Genomic DNA, 27,263 nt, shown 5'->3' on the forward strand with positions numbered 1-27,263 from the left:
ATTTGTATTAATTTTCATTGTAAACAACATAATACAACCATGGGTACCCTTATCAGAACAATCAGGACACATCACATACAGACCACAGTTTATATTAAAGTAATAGAAAAGTCAAAATAAACTTGCATGATTCATATAGAACATGTAATTTTAGGACTCTTAAATTAACTTCTATTTTCAAATGTGCTTAGTTCTAGTGTTGAAAAGAATACGCACATATCCTACACTAGTGAGAGCTAGCTGCTGATTGGTGCCTGCATACATTTGTCTCTTGTGATTGGCTAACTAGATGTGTCCAGCTAGCTGCCAGTAGTGAAATGCTTTTTTTTCAGCAAAGGATAACAAGATAATGAAGCAATTTGATAATATAAGTAAATTGGAAATTTGTTTAAAATGATTTGTTCTATCCAAAAAATTAAATAAAAACTTGGAGTTTCTTGTCCCTTAAATATCTTTATATCTAAAAAATGTTACTGCTTGATTACCATGGGCACCCTAACAATGCAACACTAGCTCAAAGTAAGCAGCTTTTTAGGCTGGCTTGAGCTGGAAGGTCCTCTCACACTGATCTGAGGGATAACCTGCGATAAATGCAAGGCTAACCACTTTACATTCATTAAAGGGATAATCTACTCCAGAATTGTTATTGTTTAAAAAGATAGATAATCCCTTTATTACCCGTTCCCCAATTTTGCATAACCAACACTCTTATATTAGTGCACTTTTATGATAAAAGTAAATTGGAAAGTTTTTTTAAAATTGCATGCTCTATCTGAATCATGAAAGTTTAATTTTGACTAGACTGTCCCTTTAAGTCAGCCTACATTAATCTGTATTCCTTTTAAATACAGTAAAGGTACACTGAAGCTTTGTTATTTTTCCTAATAAAATACATAATCTCTTTGTTCAGGCATTTTGTATTTCACATACATAGTGGATTAAAAATATGGCACAGTCTTTGATAGTCCACACTTTCATAGCACCATATCAGAGCCATTGATATGTAGTAGGAAGGAGCACCTACTAGGAGTCTGAGGTTACCTACCTCTACATATTCTCTTTCTTTTTCCTGTATTAGAAAGTTCATGCATAGCCAAAAACCTGTATGTTGAAAGGGATCTAACAATGAATTGACTGAGCAGCATAAAAACAATACAAAGTGTGTGCCAAGCAAGGGGGGTAGGTAGTTCTTAAATAATGTTTTACACTTGAAGAATTATCAGTAAGTATAAAACGGGTTTTTCTCACGTTAGTAGAGTCTTATCACAACTGGTGGATCAGTACTGAGGCTGGGTTGAATAACCGTTTCTTCCTGTTTAAAGTTAGGTAGGCTAAAGTTAAGAAAAATAAATAAATATATATATATATATATATATATATATATATATATATATATATATATACGCTCAACCAGGAACGAATAACAGCTCATTAGATTGTTCTAAGCGAGTTACCACCTAGGAGCAGCCTCTAATCCTAATTACAGAGGAGAACTTTCCAAAAGTATATCAGTTTGATCCCACCTAACAAGGACAGTCTGGCCCTGAAATACCAGGGAATTTTCCTCTGAACAAGGAAAATGGCAACCCCACACGATTGTTTCTGCGGACCTCGTCAGTGAGGTGCAGCCATATCCCTCTAAGCACATTGGGTAAGGAGTCCATGTCTGTATTCCCCCATTACCCTTAGGGAGATGTCCACGGAGGTGCCGTGTTCATTGTTCATAGAAGGGTTGCCTGGGGGAGGCTGAACTGGCCTTGTTAGGCAGGAGCAGACTGATATACTTTAGGAAAGTTCTCCTCTATGAAAAGCACCATTGGGTTACAACAGTTGTGCTGGTCCTATGTGGTAACTTGCCATATAACAAGCTACTGAGCTGTTGTTCGTTCATGGTTGAGCACTTCTCCTTCTGTATGTATTTGTTAATGGCCCTAGGGAAGTCTACCTAATGGTGATGGGGGAAACCAGCTATGGACTCCATGCCCGAAATGCTTAGAAGGATATAGCTGCACCTCACTGACGAGGCCCATAGAAGGCCTCAGTCATCTCTGGTTGCCATGTTCCTTGTTCAGAGGAGGATTGCCTGGTATTTGAGGGCTGGACTTATCTTGTTAGGCAGGATCAGACTGATATTCATCAGGAATATATAAGAAAAATGATTGACCCCACTCAACACGGTGTGCTTACTACTGCAAAGATACAGCCATCCCCGACCATTGTCTGTGCCTTTACTGAAAGTTCCAAAATGCAGGCACCCCTGGGATTTCCCCACTGGACTTATAGACTGTGGCTGATTACAGTGGGTACTTTCTGATGGTCCTATAAAACATAATCGTGCATGAGGAATAGCATACACACTGGTTATCTTTTTTGTTTTCTTCTGCTGTACCCTGTGCATAGTTGTGGGGACAATGGTTTCTATGTGTGCCTTCAATTTTTGCTTTTGTGCTTGTTCTTTCCACAAAGTATTTGTTGGTGCCCCTTTAATGCTTGATATATACCATTTGGATGTAATTTTAAACAGTTTTTGTGGACGCAATAATGAATGTGCAGTATTATGAGTTAACTATGTGCTATAAACTACTGTTTATGTTTGCAGATTAATGTAATAAACTCTTACAACTGCTTCTGCCAGCTATGTTTCCTGTCCATTCTTCAGACAGACTATACTTCCTCAATATTAGGCAGACATTTTCTTCCCACCCATGCATTGCGTATGATCCAGCTTTGGTACTGACCCGTCTGTCTGAAAGTGTTCTACAGTAGTGTAAGTGAAAACCAGATTTATATTTATTGATTAATATTTTTTTTTATCTTTGAAGCAGAACCATATAAAGGTACTTCCTGCTTGGAACAATATTTTGTATTGTGCTTATCCCTCATTTTAAAACCCTTTATCCTCCCTTCTAAATAGTTCTTGCTTGGCTATACATGAACTGACTCTTCAGACATTAGTGAAATGTTTCACTTGATCTAATATATTTATATTTATAGTGTGATAAATCTGATTTATCCATCTGTTTAAATTGCTATTGATTTATTTTTGGATATACACAATTTGTGGATCCTACTAACCATATGTAAGAACATACTTGAGTTTGATGTCCTGGAACCCAATTCCAGGGGTGTACTTATCCTTGCTTTTAGTTTTCATAAATGGTCTGTAAATAGAGCAGGTTTCTCAAGAATAAGTGTAGATACAATGTCTGAAGAACTAGAGTGGTCAGGACCAGGCTAGATGACACAGTCAGGGAGAAGGACAATAATGTAGTCAGAAGCCAGTGCCAAGAGGTCAGACAGGTAAACACAGTTAAATGGAGCAGGGGAAAGATAACTAAAAACAAGGAGCTAATAGGATATCCAAGACCTTGTAACCTTGCTTTTTATAGAGTGAACTCTTGTCAGGATGCTTGTCCAGGATGGGTGTCAATACATCCACTTGTGTCAAGATGCTCCTGCGGGTCCCTAGGGGAGTGTTTTTTCTCTCATGAAAGAGGAACTACTGACACACAGAACATGTTGAAGGCCACATCATGGGGACTGCAGCACTCGTACACCCAGGAACCAGGGCTCAGCATCATGGTGACAGGCAAACCACCTCTCTACACCCTCAAAAGCAGGACACCATAGAAGGTGCATTCACAATCTGTACACAACTTTACTCCTCACAGATGGGTTTTGTATTCCTGGTATAGGGAATAATCTTCTAGTACTTCTCATCTACTGTGGAACTTTAACTCTTAGATCTGTTTAGTACATTTTATATTTATAGCGTTCTGCATTCTTGTTTTTTTCTGACCATGAGAGAAGTTTGTTTCTTCCTCCATTTACTTGTGTGTTTTTGTGACCTACATTGGTTGTTTTGTTATATATTTGTCTGTAAATTACTGTATAGAGTGTAGGGTGACTGACATATACAGTAAATGTCTTTGATGCCTCTGATTCTGCTTAAAATCTTAATTTATGTAAATGTAATCAAATGAAGTAGTTGATAAGAGATTTTTAGATTCCAAGCAGCTGCAGGAACACCCTTTTGAAATTGGTTCAGAGCTCTCAACCCCAACTGAATTGTTGATTTCTGCTGCAGCCTCTTGTTTACATATATTTTCTATAGAATATACTGCCATATTCATAGTTTGTGGTTTCACAGGTAAAAGCAGCTTTTTCAGATGGCAATATAAAGGTAAAAGAGCTATATCATTTTCTTTTAACTCCTAATATTCTTGTGTTTTCAAGGTGCTCTGTATTTTCACACAAAATCTTTATTTGCAAGAATCATGGTCACTTTTCACTGACTTAAACACCATAATAACCTGATTAGAAATAATATATATATATATATATATATATATATATATATATATATATATATATATATATATATATATTACATCTCTGATTTATTATAAACCCAGTATACTTTATCTGTATATCTTTAAAGTGTTAACTATGAATAAGTAATTATGATTAATTCATAGTCAGACATTGGCTTTTATAAACATTTACTTAATGCAACCTTGCTACTTGTTAAAACAAATCAGAGGATATGACACTCGTATTAAATATCTGCACTGCTAGATATGGTGAGTGTGTGGCATTAAAGCATGTGCCAACACAAATTTTATATTCGTTATCACAGCTAAATCTCATACGTAGTTAGGTATTGTTGTATCACTAAGCATTGCTTTTCTTTACTAAATAAATTAAGTATTTAATCTAAAATATGGACATCCCCTTCCTATTAGCTGTAAAATCAAAATAGACAGCTTTGACTTAAAGGGACATCCTACTCCAAAATTGTTATTGTTTAAAAATAAAGATAATCCCTTTATTATCCATTCCCCTGTTTTGCATAGCCACCATGTTTATTTTAATATACTTTTTACCTCTGTGATTACCTTGTATCTAAGCCTCTTCTGACAGCCCCCCTGGCCACATGGCTATTTATTATCTATTGACTTGCATTTTAGCAAATTTGTGCAGTGTCAGCCACAACTGCACAGATATGAGCACAATGTTATCTAATTGGCCCACATGAACTAGCCGTCTCCCGTTGTGAAAAGCTAATAAAATGCATGTGCTAAGAGGCTGTCTGTAATGGCAGACATTTAGAGGTTTAAATGTTATAAAGTATATGAATATAACAATGTTGGTTGTGCAAAGCTGGGGAATGGGTAGTAAAGGCGTTATCTATCTTTTTAAACGATAACAATTTTGGTGTTGACTGTCTATTTAACCCCTTCAAGTCCATTGTCCAAGTTCAGAGCGTAAATAAAACCTAGAATTTGAGCTACAGTATATATTTGTGCAACCATAATTTACCACTTTAAAATTAAGTGCACCCACACTTGTTATGTATTGTTTTTTTAGAGGACAAATAGGGCTTTCTTTTAATACAAAATATTTATATATTAACTATAAATGTATATGAATAATATCTAAGTAAGTGTGAGAAATTATGAAATGTTATGGTTTCTAAGCAATTTTATTGTAAATATCATAATTCTGATATATTTTACTGCAATGAAACACCCACATTTGTGAGCAGCGATGTCCCACAAGTACAAAATTACCCCCTTGTACCGGCTTTATGGGCTTTTGGGAAGTTACAGGGTCAAACACTGGGCCTGTCCATTTACATAGAAAATTGGCACATTGATTTTCTGGGCTTAAGTCAACTTTGAGACATTATGGCAGCCCAGGAATGGAAATTAGCCCATTATAGCATACCCATTTGCAAAAGAAAACAACCCAGGGTATTCCAAAGGAAACAAAATATCAGATACAATATTTAGCGAAAATTCCATAAAAGTTTATGGTCTCCCTATGACTGCTTTTTTGTAGTGCACATATGCCCATATGACCATATTGCCACTTTAAAAAGGGACACATAAAAAATACATATGTCAGGGTTCTTATACAAAACATTTATTTAAACAGCACTGAAAACAACCCTGACATATGTATTTTTCATGTGTTTTCCTTTTTTAAAGCGGCAATATGGTCACCCTAATACACAGCGACCTTCATGACATAAAAGGCTATTTCTTCTGTTATGTGTGATCAGTCCACGGGTCATCATTACTTCTGGGATATTATCTGCTCCCCTACAGGAAGTGCAAGAGGATTCACCCAGCAGAGTTGCTATATAGCTCCTCCCCTCTACGTCACCTCCAGTCATTCTCTTGCACCCAAAGACTAGATAGGAGGTGTGAGAGGACTATGGTGATTATACTTAGTTTTTATAACTTCAATCAAAAGTTTGTTATTTTACAATAGCACCGGAGCGTGTTATTACTTCTCTGGCAGAGTTTGAAGAAGAATCTACCAGAGTTTTTTCTTATGATTTTAACCGGAGTAGTTAAGATCATATTGCTGTTTCTCGGCCATCTGAGGGAGGTAAAAGCTTCAGATCAGGGGACAGCGGGCAGTTGAATCTGCATTGAGGTATGTAGCAGTTTTTATTTTCTGAATGGAATTGATGAGAAAATCCTGCCATACCGTTATAATGACATGTATGTATACTCTACACTTCAGTATTCTGGGGATGGTATTTCACCGGAATTACTCTGTAAAAGTACATTAAACTTTTTAATAGGTATTTAATCATGTTAAACGTTTTTGCTGGAATGTAGAATCGTTTGCATTTCTGAGGTACTGAGTGAATAAATATTTGGGCATTATTTTTCCACTTGGCAGTTTACTTGTTTTGATTATGACAGTTTCGTTTCTCTCTCACTGCTGTGTGTGAGGGGGAGGGGCCGTTTTTGGCGCTCTTTGCTACGCATCAAAAATTTCCAGTCAGTTACTCTTGTATTTTCTGCATGATCCGGTTCATCACTAACAGAACTCAGGGGTCTTCAAACTTCTTTGAAGGGAGGTAGTTTCTCTCAGCAGAGCTGTGAGACTTATGTAGTGACTGTGTTTTAAAACGTTGCTCTGTGATTTTTATGTTTAAAATTTAATTAGTGTTACTTTACTCATGGGAACAAACCTTTGCTAACAAGTTGTGTTGTTTTTAAAGAGTGATGCTATAACTGTTTTTCAGTTCATTATTTCAACTGTCATTTAATCGTTTAGTGCTTCTTTGAGGCACAGTACGTTTTTGTTAAATAAGATTGTAACCAAGTTGCATGTTTATTGCTAGTGTGTTAAACATGTCTGATTCAGAGGAAGATACCTGTGTCATTTGTTCCAATGCCAAGGTGGAGCCCAATAGAAATTTATGTACTAACTGTATTGATGCTACTTTAAATAAAAGCCAATCTGTACAAATTGAACAAATTTCACCAAACAGCGAGGGGAGAGTTATGCCGTCTAACTCGCCTCACGTGTCAGTACCTGCGTCTCCCGCCCGGGAGGTGCGTGATATTATGGCGCCTAGTACATCTGGGCAGCCATTACAGATAACATTACAAGATATGGCTACTGTTATGACTGAAGTTTTGGCTAAGTTACCAGAACTAAGAGGCAAGCGTGATCACTCTGGGGTGAGAACAGAGTGCGCTGATAATTCTAAGGCCATGTCTGATACTGCGTCACAGCTTGCAGAGCATGAGGACGGAGAGCTTCATTCTGTAGGTGACGGTTCTGATCCAAGCAGATTGGATTCAGATATTTCAAATTTTAAATTTAAATTGGAAAACCTCCGTGTATTACTAGGGGAGGTCTTAGCGGCTCTTAACGATTGTAACACTGTTGCAATACCAGAGAAAATGTGTAGGTTGGATAAATACTTTGCGGTACCGGCGAGTACTGACGTTTTTCCTATACCTAAGAGATTAACTGAAATTGTTACTAAGGAGTGGGATAGACCCGGTGTGCCGTTCTCACCCCCTCCTATATTTAGAAAGATGTTTCCAATAGACGCCACCACACGGGACTTATGGCAAACGGTCCCTAAGGTGGAGGGAGCAGTTTCTACTTTAGCTAAGCGTACCACTATCCCGGTGGAGGATAGCTGTGCTTTTTCAGATCCTATGGATAAAAAATTAGAGGGTTACCTTAAGAAAATGTTTGTTCAACAAGGTTTTATATTGCAACCCCTTGCATGCATCGCGCCGATTACGGCTGCGGCAGCATTTTGGATTGAGTCTCTGGAAGAGAACCTTAGTTCAGCTACGCTGGACGACATTACGGACAGGCTTAGAGTCCTTAAACTAGCTAATTCATTCATTTCGGAGGCCGTAGTACATTTAACCAAACTTACGGCTAAGAATTCAGGATTCGCCATTCAGGCACGTAGGGCGCTGTGGCTAAAATCCTGGTCGGCTGATGTAACTTCTAAGTCCAAATTACTTAATATACCTTTCAAGGGGCAAACTTTATTTGGGCCCGGTTTGAAAGAAATTATCGCTGACATTACAGGAGGTAAGGGCCACGCTCTACCTCAAGACAAAGCCAAAGCTAAGGCTAGACTGTCTAATTTTCGTCCCTTTCGGAATTTCAAAGCAGGTGCAGCATCAACTTCCACTGCACCAAAACAGGAAGGAGCTGTTGCTCGTTTCAGACAAGGCTGGAAACCTAACCAGTCCTGGAATAAGGGCAAGCAAGCCAGGAAACCTGCTGCTGCCCCTAAGACAGCATGAACCGAGGGCCCCCGATCCGGGACCGGATCTAGTGGGGGGCAGACTCTCTCTCTTCACCCAGGCTTGGGCAAGAGATGTCCAGGATCCCTGGGCGCTAGAGATCATATCTCAGGGATACCTTCTAGACTTCAAATTATCTCCCCCAAGAGGGAGATTTCATCTGTCAAGGTTGTCAACAAACCAATTAAAGAAAGACGCGTTTCTACGCTGTGTACAAGATCTATTATTAATGGGAGTGATCCATCCGGTTCCGCGGTCGGAACAAGGACAAGGGTTTTACTCAAACCTGTTTGTGGTTCCCAAAAAAGAGGGAACTTTCAGGCCAATCTTGGATTTAAAGATCCTAAACAAATTCCTAAGAGTTCCATCGTTCAAAATGGAAACTATTCGGACAATCTTACCCATGATCCAAAAGGGTCAGTACATGACCACAGTGGATTTAAAGGATGCTTACCTTCACATACCGATTCACAAAGATCATTACCGGTATCTAAGGTTTGCCTTCTTAGACAGGCATTACCAGTTTGTAGCCCTTCCATTCGGATTGGCTACGGCTCCAAGAATCTTCACAAAGGTTCTGGGTGCCCTTCTAGCGGTTCTGAGACCGCGAGGAATTTCGGTAGCTCCGTACCTAGACGACATTCTGATACAAGCTTCAAGCTTTCAAACTGCCAAGTCTCATACAGAGTTAGTTCTGGCATTTCTAAGGTCGCATGGATGGAAAGTGAACGAAAAGAAGAGTTCTCTCTTGCCTCTCACAAGAGTTCCATTCTTGGGGACTCTTATAGATTCTGTAGAAATGAAGATTTATCTGACAGAAGACAGATTAACAAAGCTTCTAAATGCATGCCGTGTCCTTCATTCCATTCAACTCCCCGTCAGTAGCTCAATGCATGGAGGTGATCGGCTTAATGGTAGCAGCAATGGACATAGTTCCCTTTGCACGCCTACATCTCAGACCGCTGCAATTGTGCATGCTGAGTCAGTGGAATGGGGATTACTCAGATTTGTCCCCCACTCTGAATCTGGATCAAGAGACCAGAAACTCTCTTCTATGGTGGCTTTCTCGGCCACATCTGTCCAGGGGAATGCCGTTCAGCAGGCCGGACTGGACAATTGTAACAACAGACGCCAGCCTTCTAGGTTGGGGCGCTGTCTGGAATTCTCTGAAGGCTCAGGGACTATGGAGTCAGGAGGAAAGTCTCCTGCCAATAAACATTCTGGAATTGAGAGCAGTTCTCAATGCCCTTCTAGCTTGGCCCCAGTTAAAGACTCGGGGGTTCATCAGGTTTCAGTCGGACAACATCACGACTGTAGCTTACATCAACCATCAGGGAGGGACAAGAAGCTCCCTAGCAATGATAGAAGTATCAAAGATAATTCGCTGGGCAGAGTCTCACTCTTGCCACCTGTCAGCAATCCACATCCCGGGAGTGGAGAACTGGGAGGCGGATTTCTTGAGTCGACAGACTCTTCATCCGGGGGAGTGGGAACTTCATCCGGAGGTCTTTGCCCAAATACTTCGACGTTGGGGCAAACCAGAGATAGATCTCATGGCGTCTCGCCAGAACGCCAAACTTCCTCGCTACGGATCCAGATCCAGGGATCCGGGAGCAGTTCTGATAGATGCTTTGACAGCACCTTGGAACTTCAGGATGGCTTATGTGTTTCCACCCTTCCCGCTGCTCCCTCGATTGATTGCCAAAATCAAACAGGAGAGAGCATCAGTGATTCTAATAGCGCCTGCATGGCCGCGCAGGACTTGGTATGCAGATCTAGTGGACATGTCATCCTGTCCGCCTTGGTCTCTACCTCTAAGACAGGACCTTCTGATTCAGGGTCCATTCAAACATCAAAGTCTAACTTCTCTGAAGCTGACTGCTTGGAAATTGAACGCTTGATTTTATCAAAACGTGGTTTTTCTGAGTCGGTTATTGATACCCTGATACAGGCTAGGAAGCCTGTTACCAGGAAGATTTACCATAAAATATGGCGTAAATACCTATACTGGTGTGAATCCAAAGATTACTCCTGGAGTAAGGTTAGGATTCCTAGGATATTGTCTTTTCTACAAGAAGGTTTAGAAAAGGGTTTATCGGCTAGCTCATTAAAGGGACAGATCTCAGCTCTGTCCATCTTGTTACACAGGCGTCTGTCAGAAAATTCAGACATCCAGGCCTTTTGTCAGGCTTTAGCTAGGATCAAGCCTGTGTTTAAAACTGTTGCTCCGCCATGGAGTTTAAACTTAGTTCTTAACGTTTTACAGGGTGTTCCGTTTGAACCCCTTCATTCCATTGATATAAAATTGTTATCTTGGAAAGTTCTATTTTTAATGGCTATTTCCTCGGCTCGAAGAGTCTCTGAGTTATCAGCCCTACATTGTGATTCTCCTTATCTGATCTTTCACTCAGACAAGGTAGTTCTGCGTACTAAACCTGGTTTCTTACCTAAGGTTGTCTCTAACAGGAATATCAATCAAGAGATTGTTGTTCCATCCTTGTGTCCAAATCCTTCTTCTAAGAAGGAACGTCTTCTACACAATCTGGATGTAGTTCGTGCCCTCAAGTTCTACTTGCAGGCAACTAAAGATTTTCGCCAAACTTCTTCCCTGTTTGTCGTTTATTCTGGACAGAGGAGAGGTCAAAAAGCTTCTGCTACCTCTCTCTCTTTTTGGCTTCGTAGCATAATACGTTTAGCCTATGAGACTGCTGGACAGCAGCCTCCTGAAAGAATTACAGCTCATTCCACTAGAGCTGTGGCTTCCACTTGGGCCTTTAAGAATGAGGCCTCTGTTGAACAGATTTGCAAGGCTGCAACTTGGTCTTCGCTTCATACTTTTTCCAAATTTTACAAATTTGACACTTTTGCTTCTTCGGAGGCTATTTTTGGGAGAAAGGTTCTTCAGGCAGTGGTTCCTTCTGTATAATGAGCCTGCCTATCCCTCCCGTCATCCGTGTACTTTTGCTTTGGTATTGGTATCCCAGAAGTAATGATGACCCGTGGACTGATCACACATAACAGAACAAAACATAATTTATGCTTACCTGATAAATTCCTTTCTTCTGTTGTGTGATCAGTCCACGGCCCGCCCTGTTTTTTAAGGCAGGTAAATATTTTTTTTTTAAATTATAATTCAGTCACCACTACACCCTTGGCTTCTCCTTTCTCGTTGGTCTTTGGTCGAATGACTGGAGGTGACGTAGAGGGGAGGAGCTATATAGCAACTCTGCTGGGTGAATCCTCTTGCACTTCCTGTAGGGGAGCAGATAATATCCCAGAAGTAATGATGACCCGTGGACTGATCACACAACAGAAGAAAGGAATTTATCAGGTAAGCATAAATTATGTTTTTCTCTTGTAAGGTGTATCCAGTACACGGATCATCCATTACTTGTGGGGTATTCTCCTTCCCAACAGGAAGTTGCAAGAGGATCATCCACAGCAGAGCTGTCTATATAGCTCCTCCCCTAACTGCCACCTCCAGTCATTCTCTTGCAACTCTCGACAAGCATGGAAGCAGTAAGAGAGATGTGGTGAAATGTAGTTGTTTTTTTCTTCAATTCAAAAGTTTGTTATTTTCAAATGGTACCGGAGTTGTACTATTTTGGTCCCAGGCAGAAAATAGAAGAAGAATCTGCCTGTGGTCTCTAATGATCTTAGCAGGTTGTAACTAAGATCCATTGCTGTTCTCACACATAATTGAAGAGAGAGGTAACTTCAGCTGGGGAATGGCGTGCAGGTTATCCTGCTATGAGGTATGTGCAGTTTAAATCTTTTCTAGAGGAATGTAAATGCTAGAAAATGCTGCTGATACCAGATTTATTTAAGGTAAGCCTGATTACAGTGATTTAATAGTGACTGGTATCATGCTTACTGTCAGAGGTAATACTCTTATTATTTTTCAATTCCTGTCATATAAAACGTTTGCTGGAAGTGCTTAAACGTTTTTATATATGTTTTGGTGATAAAACTTTATTGGGGCCTAGTTTTTTTCCTCATGGCTGGCTTAAATTTGCCTAGAAACAGTTTTCTTAGGCCTCCCACTGTGTAGACATGAGTGGGAGGGGCCTAATTTAGCGCTTAATTGCGCAGTAACTTTTGCAGACTGAGACATCCAGCTTCCCTCTAGGAGTCGCCTGAATGCTATAGGACCTCTCTGAAGGGTTTTTAGGCTTTCCAAAGTCGTTTGTATGGGAAGGTAGGGCCACAGCAGAGCTGTGGCAGTTTGTTGTGACTGTTAAAAAACGTCTATATCGTTTTATGGTTCCGTTTTTTAAACTAAGGGGTTAATCATCCATTTGCAAGTGGGTGCAATGCTCTGTTAGCTTATTATACACACTGTAAAAATTTCGTTTGATTTACTGCTTTTTTTTTCACTGTTTTTCAAATTCTGACCTTTTTTATCTTTCTTAAAGGCACAGTACCGTTTTTATTTTTTGCTTGTTAACTTGCTTTAAAGTGTTTTCCAAGCTTGCTGGTCTCATTGCTAGTCTGTTTAAACATGTCTGACATAGAGGAAACTCCTTGTTCATTATGTTTAGAAGCCATGGTGGAACCCCCTCTTAGAATGTGTACCAAATGTACTGATTTCACTTTAAGTAATAAAGACCATATTCTGTCTTTAAAAAATTTATCACCAGAGGAATCTGATGAGGAGGAAGTTATGCTGACTAACTCGCCCCACGTGTCAGAACCTTTGAATCCCGCTCAAGGGACTCACGCTCAAGAGGCGCCAAGTACATCTAGCGCGCCCATGGCGTTTACCTTACAAGACATGACGGCAGTCATGTATAATACACTGTCAGCGGTATTATCCAGACTACCTGGGTTACGATGAAAACGAGACAGCTCTGGAGTTAGAAGAAATACAGAGCATACTGACGCTTTAAGAGCTATGTCTGATACCCCCTCACAATATGCAGAAGCTGAGGAAGGAGAGCTTCTTTCTGTGGGTGATTTTTCTGACTCAGGGAAGAGGATTCAACCTGATTCTGAGATATCAACATTTAAATTTAAGCTTGAACACCTCCGCGTGTTGCTCAGGGAGGTTTTAGCTGCTCTGAATGACTGTGATACAATTGCAGTGCCAGAGAAATTGTGTAGATTGGATAAATACTATGCAGTACCTGTTTACACTGATGTTTTTCCAATACCTAAAAGGTTTACAGAAATTATTACTAAGGAATGGGATAGACCAGGTGTGCCGTTATCTCCCCCTCCTATTTTTAAGAAAATGTTTCCAATAGACGCCACCACACGGGACTTATGGCAAACGGTCCCTAAGGTGGAGGGAGCAGTTTCTACATTAGCTAAGCGTACTACTATCCCTGTCGAGGACAGTTGTGCTTTCTTAGATCCAATGGATAAAAAGTTAGAGGGTTACTTTAAGAAAATGTTTATTCAACAAGGTTTTATTCTACAGCCCCTTTCATGCATTGCCCCAGTCACTGCTGCTGCGGCCCTCTGATTAAGTCTCTGGAAGAGGCTTTACAGGTAGAGACACCATTGGATGATATACTTGACAAGCTTAGAGCACTTAAGCTAGCCAATTCTTTTGTTTCTGATGCCATTGTTCATTTGACTAAACTAACGGCTAAGAATTCTGGTTTTGCTATTCAGGCGCGTAGGGCGCTATGGCTTAAATCATGGTCAACTGACGTTACTTCAAAGTCTAAGCTGCTTAATATTCCTTTCAAGGGGCAGACCCTATTCGGGCCTGGTTTGGAGGAGATCATCTCTGATATCACTGGAGGAAAAGGTCATGCCCTTCCTCAGGACAGGTCCAAATCAAGGGCCAAACAGTCTAAATTTCCTGCCTTTCGAAACTTCAAGGCGAGTGCGGCATCAACTTCCTCTAATACAAAACAAGAGGGAACTTTTGCCCAGTCCAAGTCGGTCTGGAGACCTAACCAGACTTGGAACAAAGGTAAGCAGGCCAAAAAGCCTGCTGCTGCCTCTAAGACAGCATGAAGGATTGGCCCCCGATCCGGTAACGGATCTAGTAGGGGGCAGACTTTCGCTCTTCGCCCAGGCTTGGGCAAGAGATGTCCAGGATCCCTGGGCGTTGGAAATTGTATCACAGGGATATCTTCTGGACTTCAAAGCTTCTCCTCCAAAAGGGAGATTTCACCTTTCACAATTATCTGCAAACCAGATAAAGAGAGAGGCATTTTTACACTGTGTTCAAGACCTCCTAGTTATGGGAGTGATCCACCAAGTTCCAAAGGAGGAACAGGGACAAGGATTCTATTCAAATCTGTTTGTGGTTCCCAAAAAAGAGGGAATCTTCAGACCAATCTTAGATCTCAAGATCTTAAACACATTTCTCAGGGTCCCATCATTCAAGATGGAGACTATTCATACCATCCTACCTATGATCCAGGAGGGTCAATACATGATTACAGTGGATTTAAAGGATGCTTATCTTCACATTCCGATACACAAAGATCATCATCGGTTTCCCAGGTTTGCCTTCCTAGACAGGCATTACCAGTTTGTAGCTCTTCCCTTTGGGTTAGCTACAGCCCCAATAATCTTTACAAAGGTTCTGGGGTCACTTCTGGCGGTCCTAAGGCCGCGGGGCATAGCAGTGGCCCCTTATTTAGACGACATTCTGATACAGGCGTCAAATTTCCAAATTGCCAAGTCTCATACGGACATAGTTCTGGCATTTCTGAGGTCGCATGGGTGGAAAGTGAACGAAGAAAAGAGTTCTCTATCCCCTCTCACAAGAGTCTCCTTTCTGGGAACTCTAATAGATTCTGTAGAAATGAGGATTTACCTGACAGAGACCAGGTTATCAAAACTTCTAAATTCCTGCCGTGTTCTTTATTCCACTCCTCACCCTTCGATGGCTCAGTGTATGGAAGTAATTGGCTAAATGGTAGCGGCAATGGACATAGTGCCGTTTGCCCGTCTACATCTCAGACCGCTGCAACTCTGCATGCTCAGTCAGTGGAATGGGGATTACACAGATTTGTCCCCTCTACTAAATCTTGATCAAGAGACCAGGGATTCTCTTCTCTGGTGGCTATCTCGGGTCCATCTGTCCAAAGGTATGACTTTTCGCAGGCCAGATTGGACAATTGTAACGACAGATGCCAGCCTTCTAGGCTGGGGGGCAGTCTGGAACTCCCTGAAGGCTCAGGGATCGTGGACTCAGGAGGAGACACTCCTTCCGATAAACATTCTGGAACTAAGAGCGATATTCAATGCTCTTCAGGCTTGGCCTCAGCTAGCGACAATGAGGTTCATCAGATTTCAGTCAGACAATATCACGACTGTGGCTTACATCGACCATCAAGGGGGAACAAGGAGTTCCCTAGCGATGTTGATAATTCGCTGGGCAGAGATTCACTCTTGCCACCTATCAGCTATCCATATCCCAGGTGTAGAGAACTGGGAGGCGGATTTTCTAAGTCGACAGACTTTTCATCCGGGGGAGTGCGAACTCCATCCGGAGGTGTTGGGGCAAACCAGAACTGGATCTCATGGCGTCTCGCCAGAACGCCAAACTTCCTTGTTACGGATCCAGGTCCAGTGATCCCAAGGCGACGCTGATAGATGCTCTAGCAGCGCCTTGGTCCTTCAACCTGGCTTATGTGTTTCCACCGTTTCCTCTGCTCCCTCGTCTGATTGCCAAAATCAAGCAGGAGAGAGCATCGGTGATCTTGATAGCGCCTGCGCGGCCACGCAGGACTTGGTATGCAGATCTGGTGGACATGTCATCCTTTCCACCATGGACTCTGCTGCTGAGACAGGACCTTCTACTTCAATCTCTACTGCCTGGAGATTGAACGCTTGATTTTATCAAAGCGTGGCTTCTCCGAGTCAGTTATTGATACCTTAATTCAGGCACGAAAGCCTGTCACCAGGAAAATCTATCATAAGATATGGCGTAAATATCTTAATTGGTGCGAATCCAAGGGTTACTCATGGAGTAAAGTCAGGATTCCCAGGATATTATCCTTTCTCCAAGAAGGATTGGAAAAAGGATTGTCAGCTAGCTCCTTAAAGGGACAGATTTCTGCTCTGTCTATTCTTTTGCACAAGCGTCTGGCGGATGTTCCAGATGTTCAGGCTTTTTGTCAGGCGTTAGTTAGAATCAAGCCTGTGTTTAAACCCGTTGCTCCGCCATGGAGTTTAAATTTGGTTCTTAAAGTTCTTCATTCCATAGATATCAAACTTTTATCTTGGAAAGTTCTATTTTTGGTAGCTATTTCCTCGGCTCGTAGAGTTTCCGAGTTATCTGCCTTACAATGTGATTCCCCTTATCTGATCTTCCATGCAGATAAGGTAGTTTTGCGTACCAAACCGGGGTTTTTACCTAAGGTGGTATCTAATAAGAATATCAATCAGGAGATTGTTGTTGTTCCATCATTGTGTCCTAATCCTTCTTCAAAGAAGGAACGTCTATTACACAATCTTGACGTGGTTCGTGCTTTAAAGTATTATTTACAAGCTACTAAAGATTTTCGTCAAACATCTGCTTTGTTTGTTGTCTACTCTGGACAGAGGAAAGGCCAAAATGCTTCGGCAACCTCGCTTTCGTTTTGGCTAAGAAGTATAATACGCTTGGCTTATGAGACTGCTGGCCAGCAGCCTCCTGAAAGGATTACAGCTCATTCTACTAGAGCTGTGGCTTCCACATGGGCCTTTAAAAATTAGGCTTCTGTTGAACAGATTTGCAAGGCGGCGACTTGGTCTTCGCTTCATACTTTTTCAAAATTTTATAAATTTGATACTTTTGCTTCTTTGGAGGCTATTTTTGGGAGAAAGGTTTTACAGGCAGTGGTACCTTCCGTTTAAGTACCTGCCTTGTCCCTCCCTTCATCCGTGTACTTTAGCTTTGGTATTGGTATCCCATAAGTAATGAATGATCCGTGGACTGGATACACCTTACAAGAGAAAACATAATTTATGCTTACCTGATAAATTTATTTCTCTTGTGGTGTATCCAGTCCACGGCCCGCCCTGTCATTTTAAGGCAGGTATTTTTTAACTTTAAACTACAGTCACCACTGCACCCTATAGTTTCTCCTTTCTCTTGCTTGTCTTCGGTCGAATGACTGGAGGTGGCAGTTAGGGAAGGAGCTATATAGACAGCTCTGCTGTGGGTGATCCTCTTGCAACTTCCTGTTGGGAAGGAGAATATCCCACAAGTAATGGATGATCCGTGGACTGGATACACCACAAGAGAAATAAATATATCAGGTAAGCATAAATTATGTTTTTTTGTACTAGGTTTTGGTCTTTCACTGAAGTAGATATGGCTGTATGCGATGTACTCCACTATGCCCTTTGGTTTTCAGATCTGTGCATCCTTTCCTTTCACACACTTGCACTGTAGTTTCATCATGCATTGTGCAGACCATGTGCACTTCTGTTTTGTAAGTGTACTGAAGGGCTAGTAGCTCATTGTTGTCTAAAGCTGACGTTGTGCCCCTACTTTTTTGCCATGTGTCAGCTTCTGGGGGAAACCTGTACAATTTTTTTGCACTGTGCCACAGGCCAGGGTTTCAAAATAAACATCTCTATGTTGGTATAATTACTGTCCAGCCATAAATGGTACCCTTTGTTCAGCAAGTTTAAGAGGGGATCTCACACAATTTGTCCATTTGTGCCAATTTAATCTGGGCAGCCAGGTGGATCTCGGTGGCTTTCTTTTCCCTCATAAATGTGAAATGCCCAGGAATACCCTGTACTGCAATGGCACAGTTTATAAAATGTTATTCCATAGCGTGACCGCTTGGAGGGAATATATTGCTTGAAAAGCAATCTTTTCTTAAATCTTATTATAGATTCATCTTTACAAATGTCCTGGCCAGGAGTATAATTTTATAATTCATTTTCAGAAAGGTGGTTTATCAGGGTCCGTATTTATATAGCCCATCATGCAAGGGGTCATTTCTTGGGGGGGGGGGGGCACTGGGCATTATTGTTAAAATGAAGAAACTACATCATCTGTTCGTATCTATTCCTCTTCATAATCCCTGGAAAGAGAGGGGTAGCCAGGGTGGGGTTCTGGTTCCAGTACAAACGAATGCTGGGTTTCTTCACTATGCCCATTTAAAGGGATACTAAACCCAATTTTTTTCTTTCATGATTCAGATAGAGCATGATATTTTAAGCAACTTTCTAATTTACTCCTATTATCAATTTTTCTTTGTTCTCATGCTATCTTGATTTGAAAAAGCAGTACTATAAGCTTTAGAGCCAGCCCATTTTTTGTTCAGCACCTGGGTAGCACTTACTGATTTGTTGCTAAATGTAGCAAACCAATTAGCAAGCACTACCCAGATGCTGAACTAAAAATGGGCCGGCTCCTAACCTTTCATTACTGCTTTTTCAAATCAAGATAACATGAGAACAAAGAAAAATTGATAATAGGAGTAAATTAGAAAGTTGCTTAAAATTGCATGCTCTATCTAAATCATGAAAGAAAAAAATTTGGGCTTAGTATCCCTTTAACAAAGTCAGTGCCCAAAACTTTTTAATCTCGGATAGGTCAGTGGGGTGCCAGGTATTTTTTCTAACATACTGAGACTCTGGATTTTCTGACAGATACTGACTGGCATATAAATTTGTTTGAGCAACTTAAGTCTCAAACATGTCAGAAACAGGTTTAAACAATTAATTGGCTCACAACCTATTTATTGTTAGTTGTGATGCCAGAAGTTGCTGTAAATGGGGGTATTTCAGGGACAGTTACATTTTGGGGTAGCCAATTTTGATCAGATGTTGCTGGACGCCTCCTTTTAGTTGGTGGAAGGCAGAGAGCACTATCGCTGTCAGATAAGGCCCTCCCAATTACCACCCCCCAATTCCTTCAATTTTATTTTCTAATAAACTAGAAAAAAAAAAACACGGAAGGATCTTGGACAAAAGGCAGTGATCAAGAACAGCAGGAAAGGGTTAACAACTAAAAAAAACTTTATATAAAAACACCCCAAAACTACTAGACAGAACTATGTTACTGATCAGGCTGATCACAGTAATAACACTGTATTCAGCAGTGAAAATGTTAATTTTATATATGTATATTTTTCAGCAATGCAGCACATGTTTTTCATGATTCCACTCATTGGCTGATACATTGTTGCAGTGACTGATCATCACTGCTCCTGAGTGCTGATTGGATCCTGGGAGACTGTCTGAGTTGCTAAGCACGTCCACCAACAGTATCCAGCACTCAGGAAGGAACACGTCATAGCAGTAAGGACATTCCATGAGGTTCTAACGGCAATACAGCCCAGCGCTGTTAGAACGTCATGGAACATCCTAACGGTGTGAAGGGATTAAAGTGATTTAAAACATTTTTTCATTTATATGAATTAGAAATATCAAGAATTAAATGGACACCCTGAGATTTTTATATAAAATGTTTAGTTACGTGTAGTAGAAAAACTTTGCAATATATTTTTATTATCTTTTGCCCTCGTTTAATGTAATTTAGCTCTGAAAACTGTGCATTATCTAATTCTCAGGCTAACCCTGTTACATATACTGCTCTATTTGGATTTAACTGACAACAATTGCAAAACAATGCATTTCTGCTAACAATATAACCATGACTAGCCATATTGTCTATAGACTTAAGCCCACATTGTTTCTTTCAAATGGCTTTGACATTTAGCTATTAGAAACAAATCGCAACAAACAAGATGATTTTGTTTTAAAATCTTTTAGGCTTGGCTGATATGTTATTCTATAGCAAACAACATAATTATCTTGTAACTATAGAAGGTTTTTACTCTCCCTTTAAACACTACATTGTAAAATGTTTACATAAAAAAATAAATGTTTTAAAATCCTTTCATTTAACATTTTGTTAGCAGATTTCATAGTTTTGCAGTTCAGGAACACACCCTTTATAAAGTCTAATCTCCTCTGCTGAGGTGAATTAGGCTATCACACTGATTACACATGTGTAGTATATAGCAGGGTTAAAGGGGCATTGTACTCACATTTAATGTGTTACCAATGGTCCATTTTACCTGCTGGAGTATATTAAATTGTTTGAAAACAGCCACTTTATTTTGATATTTTAAATATCTGCTTATGCCTGTAGAAACCACGACCTACAATGAAAATATGAATGACAAATATATTATCTGTAGGAGAGTCATTTGGAATACATTAAGGGAGAAACTATTTCTTTCATGTAATTGGCAAGAGTCCATGAGCTAGTGACGTATGAAATATACAATCCTACCAGGAGGGGCAAAGTTTCCCAAACCTCAAAATGCCTATAAATACACCCCTCACCACACCCACCATTCAGTTTTACAAACTTTGCCTCCTATGGAGGTGGTGAAGTAAGTTTGTGCTAAGATTTCTACGTTGATATGCGCTTCTCAGCATTTTGAAGCCCGATTCCTCTCAGAGTACAGTGAATGTCAGAGGGATATGAAGGGAGTATCACCTATTGAATGCAATGTTTTTCCTCACGGGATATCTATTTCATAGGTTCTCTGTTTTCAGTCGTAGAGATTCATCTCCTACCTCCCTTTTCAGATCGACGATATACTCTCATATTCCATTACCTCGACTGATAACCGTTTCAGTACTGGTTTGGCTATCTGCTATATGTGGATCTATCTATTGGGTACTTATAGAGCGCAAACTAATCACCCGTGAGGGTCTCAAGGCGCTAATATATACATATAGATGGGTGTCTTTTAAGTAATGAAAACATACTTACCAAAAGACACCCCATACCATAGCTGAGAGTGTCTTAAGTAATGAAAGCATACTTACCAAGACACTCTCAGCTATGGTTTGATACTTTATGTATTTATATAATTTTCTAAATATATGTATTTCTTTTACAAGATAAGACGAGTCCACGGATTTCATTCTTACTCATGGGATATCGCCTCCTGGTCAGCAGGAGGAGGCAAAGAGCTCCACAGCAGAGCTGTATATATAGCTCCTCCCTTCCCTCCCACTCCAGTCATTCTCTTTGCCTTTGTTAGTGACAGGAAGAGGTAAAGTGAGGTGTTTAGTTTAGATTCTTCAATCAAGAGTTTTTTATTTTTAAATGGTGCCAATGTGTACTGTTTTTACTATAGAGCAGCCTCTGCAGTTATTGCCTCACCAATATGGGAACTGGTGGGGTTTTAGCCTTGCTGCACCTCCCATTATTGTGCTGCTCTGTTGTGCTGGTCTTAGAGAAATTTAACTAAGACCCCTCTATCTTCACAGGACCTCAGGAGGAAGGGTGGACCTCTTGACACTGTGAGTTTTTATGCTGTTCCTCAGCATGGAGGTAGGTGCAGTTTTGTTTTACTCTGGGGCTCTGCAGCATATCCCAGATTTAACTGTACTTTATATTTGCTATCAGGGGCTAAGTGTAATAAGGGCTTCCCTGCTACAATATGTTGCTCCTCATTTAGACAAGAGTATGAGATCTAACATACGTTTATTCCCCTAGCGTTCTGAGAGAGACTAAGAAGTGTTGTGGTATGATGGTGCTAGACACTGTATAATATGTGGCAAGTCTGGTTGCGGTGAGAATATGGGCTTATAAGGCTAACGCTGGGGTACTCTACCGGAGGTCATGTTTTTTAACTTTTTTAATGCCCTGGTAAATGGCGGTTCTCAGTTTGTTTTTTGGAGGTGTTTATGTTTACGCCCACGATGGGTGGGGCTTGATGTTCGCGAGCTTCAGCGCAGTTATTTCTCCATTAGTTCCATCTGGCAGTGTTCCTCACGGCCCCTAAGTTCGCTTGTTGTGAGAGTTTACAAGTGACCTTAGGAGCACCGTACGAGGGGTGATCGGGTCGAGCAAGGGGAGGCAGGTAGGAGCCGCAGCAGAGCTGCGGCAAGGTGTCTGTTGTTTTTAATTTTTTTTTGCCCAGTTAGTCCACCGAGTGTGAATAAGATTATTAAGAGCTTCTCTCTGTTTTTTGCCTATAAAGAAGGGTTAGCGCAGAGGGAGTATTTAAAGACACAGTACTATAGTCTTTATTAGTATTACTGTTTCTGTGACTCGACCATGTTTTGCTTGTATTTTTTTTCTCTGTTATCATGGTTTGTTAACATGGATGACATTGAGCAAAGTACATGTCCCATGTGTTTAGATGCCATTGTGGAACCCCCTGTTACACTTTGTCCCCATTTGTTGATAGGGCTTTACAGTGTAAAGAACAAATTTTCTTTAATAAAGATGTATCTAATGAAGATCCTCAGACTGATGAAATTCAGGCTATGCCGCATCTTTCTTCCCAAGAGTCACAGCCTTTAACGCTGCACAGGTGACGCCATGTTCTTCAACGGCGTCTGCTACATTTACTCTGCAGGATATGGCTGCAGTCATGTCATCCATCTATTGTGGTCCCTCCAGAGAAATTGAGTAAGATGGACAAATACTTAGAGGTCCCTTCTTATTCCGATGTGTTTCCGGTTCCTAAGAGAATTTCGTAAATTATTACAAGGGAATGGGAGAAACCGGGTATCCCGTTCTCCCCTTCCCCTATGTTTAGGAAAATGTACCCTATAGCTGATACCGTTCGGGACTCTTGGCAGACGCTCCCTAAGGTGGAGGAAGCTATCTCTACCCTGGCTAAGCGTACAACTATGCCTATTGAGGACAGTTGTGCTTTCAAAGACCCTATGGATTAAAAGTTGGAGGGTCTTCTAAAAAAGCTTTATATTCATCAAGGGTTTCTATTACAACCGACGGCCTGCATTGTAACATTCACAACTGCGGCTGCCTTTTGGTTTGACGCTCTAGAAGAGTCCCTTAAGACTGAGACTCCTATAAAAGAAATAATGGATAGAATTAAGGCCCTTAAGCTGGCTAATTCTTTTATTATGGACGCCGCCTTTCAGATTGCCAAATTGGCGGCTAAGAATTCAGGATTTTCCATTTTAGTGCGCAGAGCCTTATGGTTAAAATCTTGGTCTGCGGATGTGTCCTCTAAATCAAAGCTCTTGGCGAATTCCTTTCAATGGTAAGACCCTGTTTGGGCCTGACTTGAAGGAGATCATTTCTGACATTACGTGAGGTAAGGGTCACCTCCTTCCTCAGGATAAAACAGCTAAACAAAGGGGACGACAGAATCATTTTCGTTCCTTTCGAAACTTCAAGGGAATTCCCTCTTCCTCTTCTGTTAAACAGGAAGGGAATTTTTCTCAAGCCAAACCCACCTGGAAACCTAACTAGGGTTGGAACAAGGGTAAACAACCCAAGAAGCCTGCCGCTGCTACCAAGACAGCATGAAGGGGCAGCCCCCGATCCGGGACCGGATCTATTAGGGGGTAGACTTTCTCTCTTTGTCCAGGCTTGGATAAGAGACTTTCAGGATCCCTGGACACTAGAAATAGTGTCTCAAGGGTATCAGTTGGAGTTCAAAAATTCCTTCCCAAGGAGAAGATTTCTTCTTTCATGATTGTCTGTAGACCAGATAAAAAGTGAGGCGTTCTTACGTTGTGTAGAAGACCTCTCCACCATGGGAGTAATCTGTCCCGTTCCAATACACTCAAATCTTTTTGTGGTTCCCAAGAAGGAGGGAACTTTCCGACCCATTTTAGATCTCAAGAGTCTAAACAAGTTTCTCAGAGTTCCATCCTTCAAGATGGAGACTATTCGGACAATTCTTCCATTGATCCAGGAGGGTCAATATATGACTACCGTGGACTTAAAGGATGCATATCTTCATATTCCTAGCCACAAAGATCATAACCAGTTCCTAAGGTTTGCCTTCCTGGACAAACATTTTCAGTTTGTGGCTCTTCCTTTCGGGCTGGCCACAGCACCCAGGATCTTCATGAAGGTTCTAGGGTCTCTGCTGGCAGTTCTCAGACCGCAGGGCATTGCAGTGGTGCCTTATCTGGACGATATTCTGATCCAGGCGTCATCTTATCACCTGACAAAGTTTCATACCGACATGGTTCTGGCTTTTCTAAGGACTCACGGGTGGAAGGTGAATCTAGAAAAAAGTTCACTAATTCCACAGACAAGGGTTCCTTTCCTGGGAACTCTAATAGACTCTATATCCATGAAAATCTTCTTGACGGAAGTCAGAAAATTAAAGATTCTGAATAAATGCCGAGCCCTTCATTCCAATCCTCGGCCATCAGTGGCTCAGTGCATGGAGGTATTTGGATTGATGGTGGTGGCAATGGACATCATTCTGTTTGCTTGTTTTCATCTCAGACCTCTACAACTGAGCATGCTCAGACAGTGGAAAAGAGATTATGCAAATTTGTCTCCTCAGATAAATCTGGATCAGGAGACAAGAGACTCTCTTCTTTGGTGGTTGTCACAGGATCATCTGTCCCAAGGGGCGTGCTTCCGCAGACCCTCCTGGGTGATAGTGACAATGGACGCCAGTCTACTAGGATGGGGTGCAGTCTGGCATTCCCTGAAGGCTCAGGGTGTGTGCACTCGATCGGAGTCCCTACTTCCAATCAATATTTTGGAGTTGAGGGCAATATTCAATGCTCTTCAGGCTTAGCCTCAGTTGGCTTTGGCAAAGTTCATCCGATTTCAGTCGGACAACATCACAACTGTGGCTTACATCAATCATCAGGGAGGAACAAGGAGTTCCTTGGCGATGACAGAAGTATCCAAGATAATTCGGGGGGCGGAGGCTCACTCTTGTTATCTCTCAGCAATCTATATCCCAGTAGTAGACAACTGGGAAGCGGATTTTTTGAGCAGACAGACTTTTCATCTGGGGGAGTGGGAACTCCACCCGGAGGTCTTTGCCACCCTGATTCTCAGATGGTGCAGGCCGGAGTTGGATCTTATGGCATCTCGTCAGAATGCCAAGCTCCCGAGATACGGATCCAGGTCCAGGGATCCTCAGACCGAACTGATAGATGCCGCGGCAGCGCCTTGGTCGTTCAGCCTAGCTTATGTGTTTCCTCCATTTGCTCTCCTTCCCCGGGTGATTGCTCGAGTCAAACAGGAGAGGGCTTCAGTGATTCTCATCGCTCCTGCGTGGCCTCGCAGGACTTGGTATGCCGATCTGATGGACATGTCATCTCTGCCAACGTGGAAGCTTCCATTGAGGCAGGACCTTCTCATTCAGGGACCCTTCCATCATCCGAATCTAATTTCTCTGCAGCTGACTGCTTGGAGATTGAACGTTTGATTTTATCTAAGCCGGGGTTCTCTGATGCGGTCATTGATACCTTGATTCAGGCACGCAAGCTTGTGACTAGAAAGATTTGCCATAAGATATGGAGTAAATATCTTTATCTTTATTGGTGCGAATCCAAGGGCTACTCATGGAGTAGGGTTAGGATTCCCAGGATTTTATCTTTTCTCCAAGGAGGATTGGAGAAAGGGTTTTCAGCAAGTTCCTTAAAGGGACAGATTTCTGCTTTGTCTATTTTGCTACACAAGCGTCTGGCAGATGTTCCAGATGTTCAATCTTTTTGTCAGGCCCTGACTAGAATCAGACCTGTGTTTAGACCAATTGCTCCTCCTTGGAGCTTGAATTTAGTTCTTTATGTTCTTCAAGGGGTTCCGTTTGAACCTATGCATTCCATAGATATTAAGTTTCTGATCTTTCAGCATTACAATGTGATTCTCCTTATCTTATTTTCCATTCGGATAAGATGGTGTTACGTACCAAACTTGGTTTTCTTCCTAAGGTGGTTTCTAACAAGAATATTAATCAGGAAATTGTTGTTCCTTCCTTGTGTCCTAACCCTTCTTCTAAGAAGGAGCGTCTGTTACATAATTTGGACGTAGTCCGTGCCTTGAAGTTCTATTTGCAGGCGACTAAGGATTTTCGTCAAGCATCTTCATTATTTGTTGTTTTTTTCTGGGAAATGTAGGGGTCAGAAAGCTACGGCTACCTCTTTCTTTTTGGCTGAGAAGTATCATCCGTGTTGCATATGAGACTGCTGGACAGCAGCCTCCAGAACGAATTACGGCTCATTCCACTAGGGCTGTGGCTTCCTCATGGGCATTTAAAAATGATGCTTCTGTTGAACAGATTTGCAAGGCCGCAACTTGGTCGTCTCTTCACACTTTTTCCAAATTTTCCAAATTTGATACTTTTGCCTTGTCCGAGGCTGTTTTTGGGATAAAGGTTCTTCAAGCAGTGGTGCTTTCCATTTAGGTTCCTGTCTTGTCCCTCCCTTTTATCCGTGTCCTATAGCTTTGGTATTGTATCCCATAAGTAAGGATGAAATCCGTGGACTCGTCATATCTTGTAAAAGAAAAGGAAATTTATGCTTTCCTGATAAATGTATTTCTTTTACGATATGACGAGTCCATGGCCCTCCCTGTCGTTTTTTCTAAAGACAGGTTTTTATTTTTGTTAAACTTCAGTCACCTCTGCTCCTTGGCTTTTCCTTTCTCTTCCTAACTTCGGTCGTATGACTGGAGTGGGAGGGAAGGGAGGAGCTATATATACAGCTCTGCTGTGGAGCTCTTTGCCTCCTCCTGCTGACCAGGAGGCGATATCCCATAAGTAAGGATGAAATCCGTGAACTCGTCATATCGTAAAAGAAATACATTTATCTGGTAAACATAAATTTCCTTTTTGCAGACTGTCAGTTTCATATCTGGGAAATGCATTTTTTAGGAAAATGTATTTCTTACCTGGGGTATAGTCTTTTTTTCAATTGACTGTCATTTTAAATTTGCAGGCAGAATTAGGCTTGCAAGGGCGCAAAATGCCAAAGTATATTGCGTTATTTTTGGCGCAA

At 41.3% G+C, this 27,263-nt stretch overlaps 1 protein-coding gene across 4 annotated transcripts in view; it reads left to right on the forward strand.

The window, feature by feature from the left end:
• The window catches only part of SPIRE1 (spire type actin nucleation factor 1), a 418,349-nt gene that overhangs the window by 314,007 nt on the left and 77,079 nt on the right, over positions 1 to 27,263 (forward strand). The gene's annotated exons all lie outside the window — the stretch shown is intronic.

The sequence above is a fragment of the Bombina bombina genome, chromosome 5 (genome assembly GCF_027579735.1).
Source record: "Bombina bombina isolate aBomBom1 chromosome 5, aBomBom1.pri, whole genome shotgun sequence".
NCBI classification, from domain to species: Eukaryota; Metazoa; Chordata; class Amphibia; order Anura; family Bombinatoridae; genus Bombina; species Bombina bombina.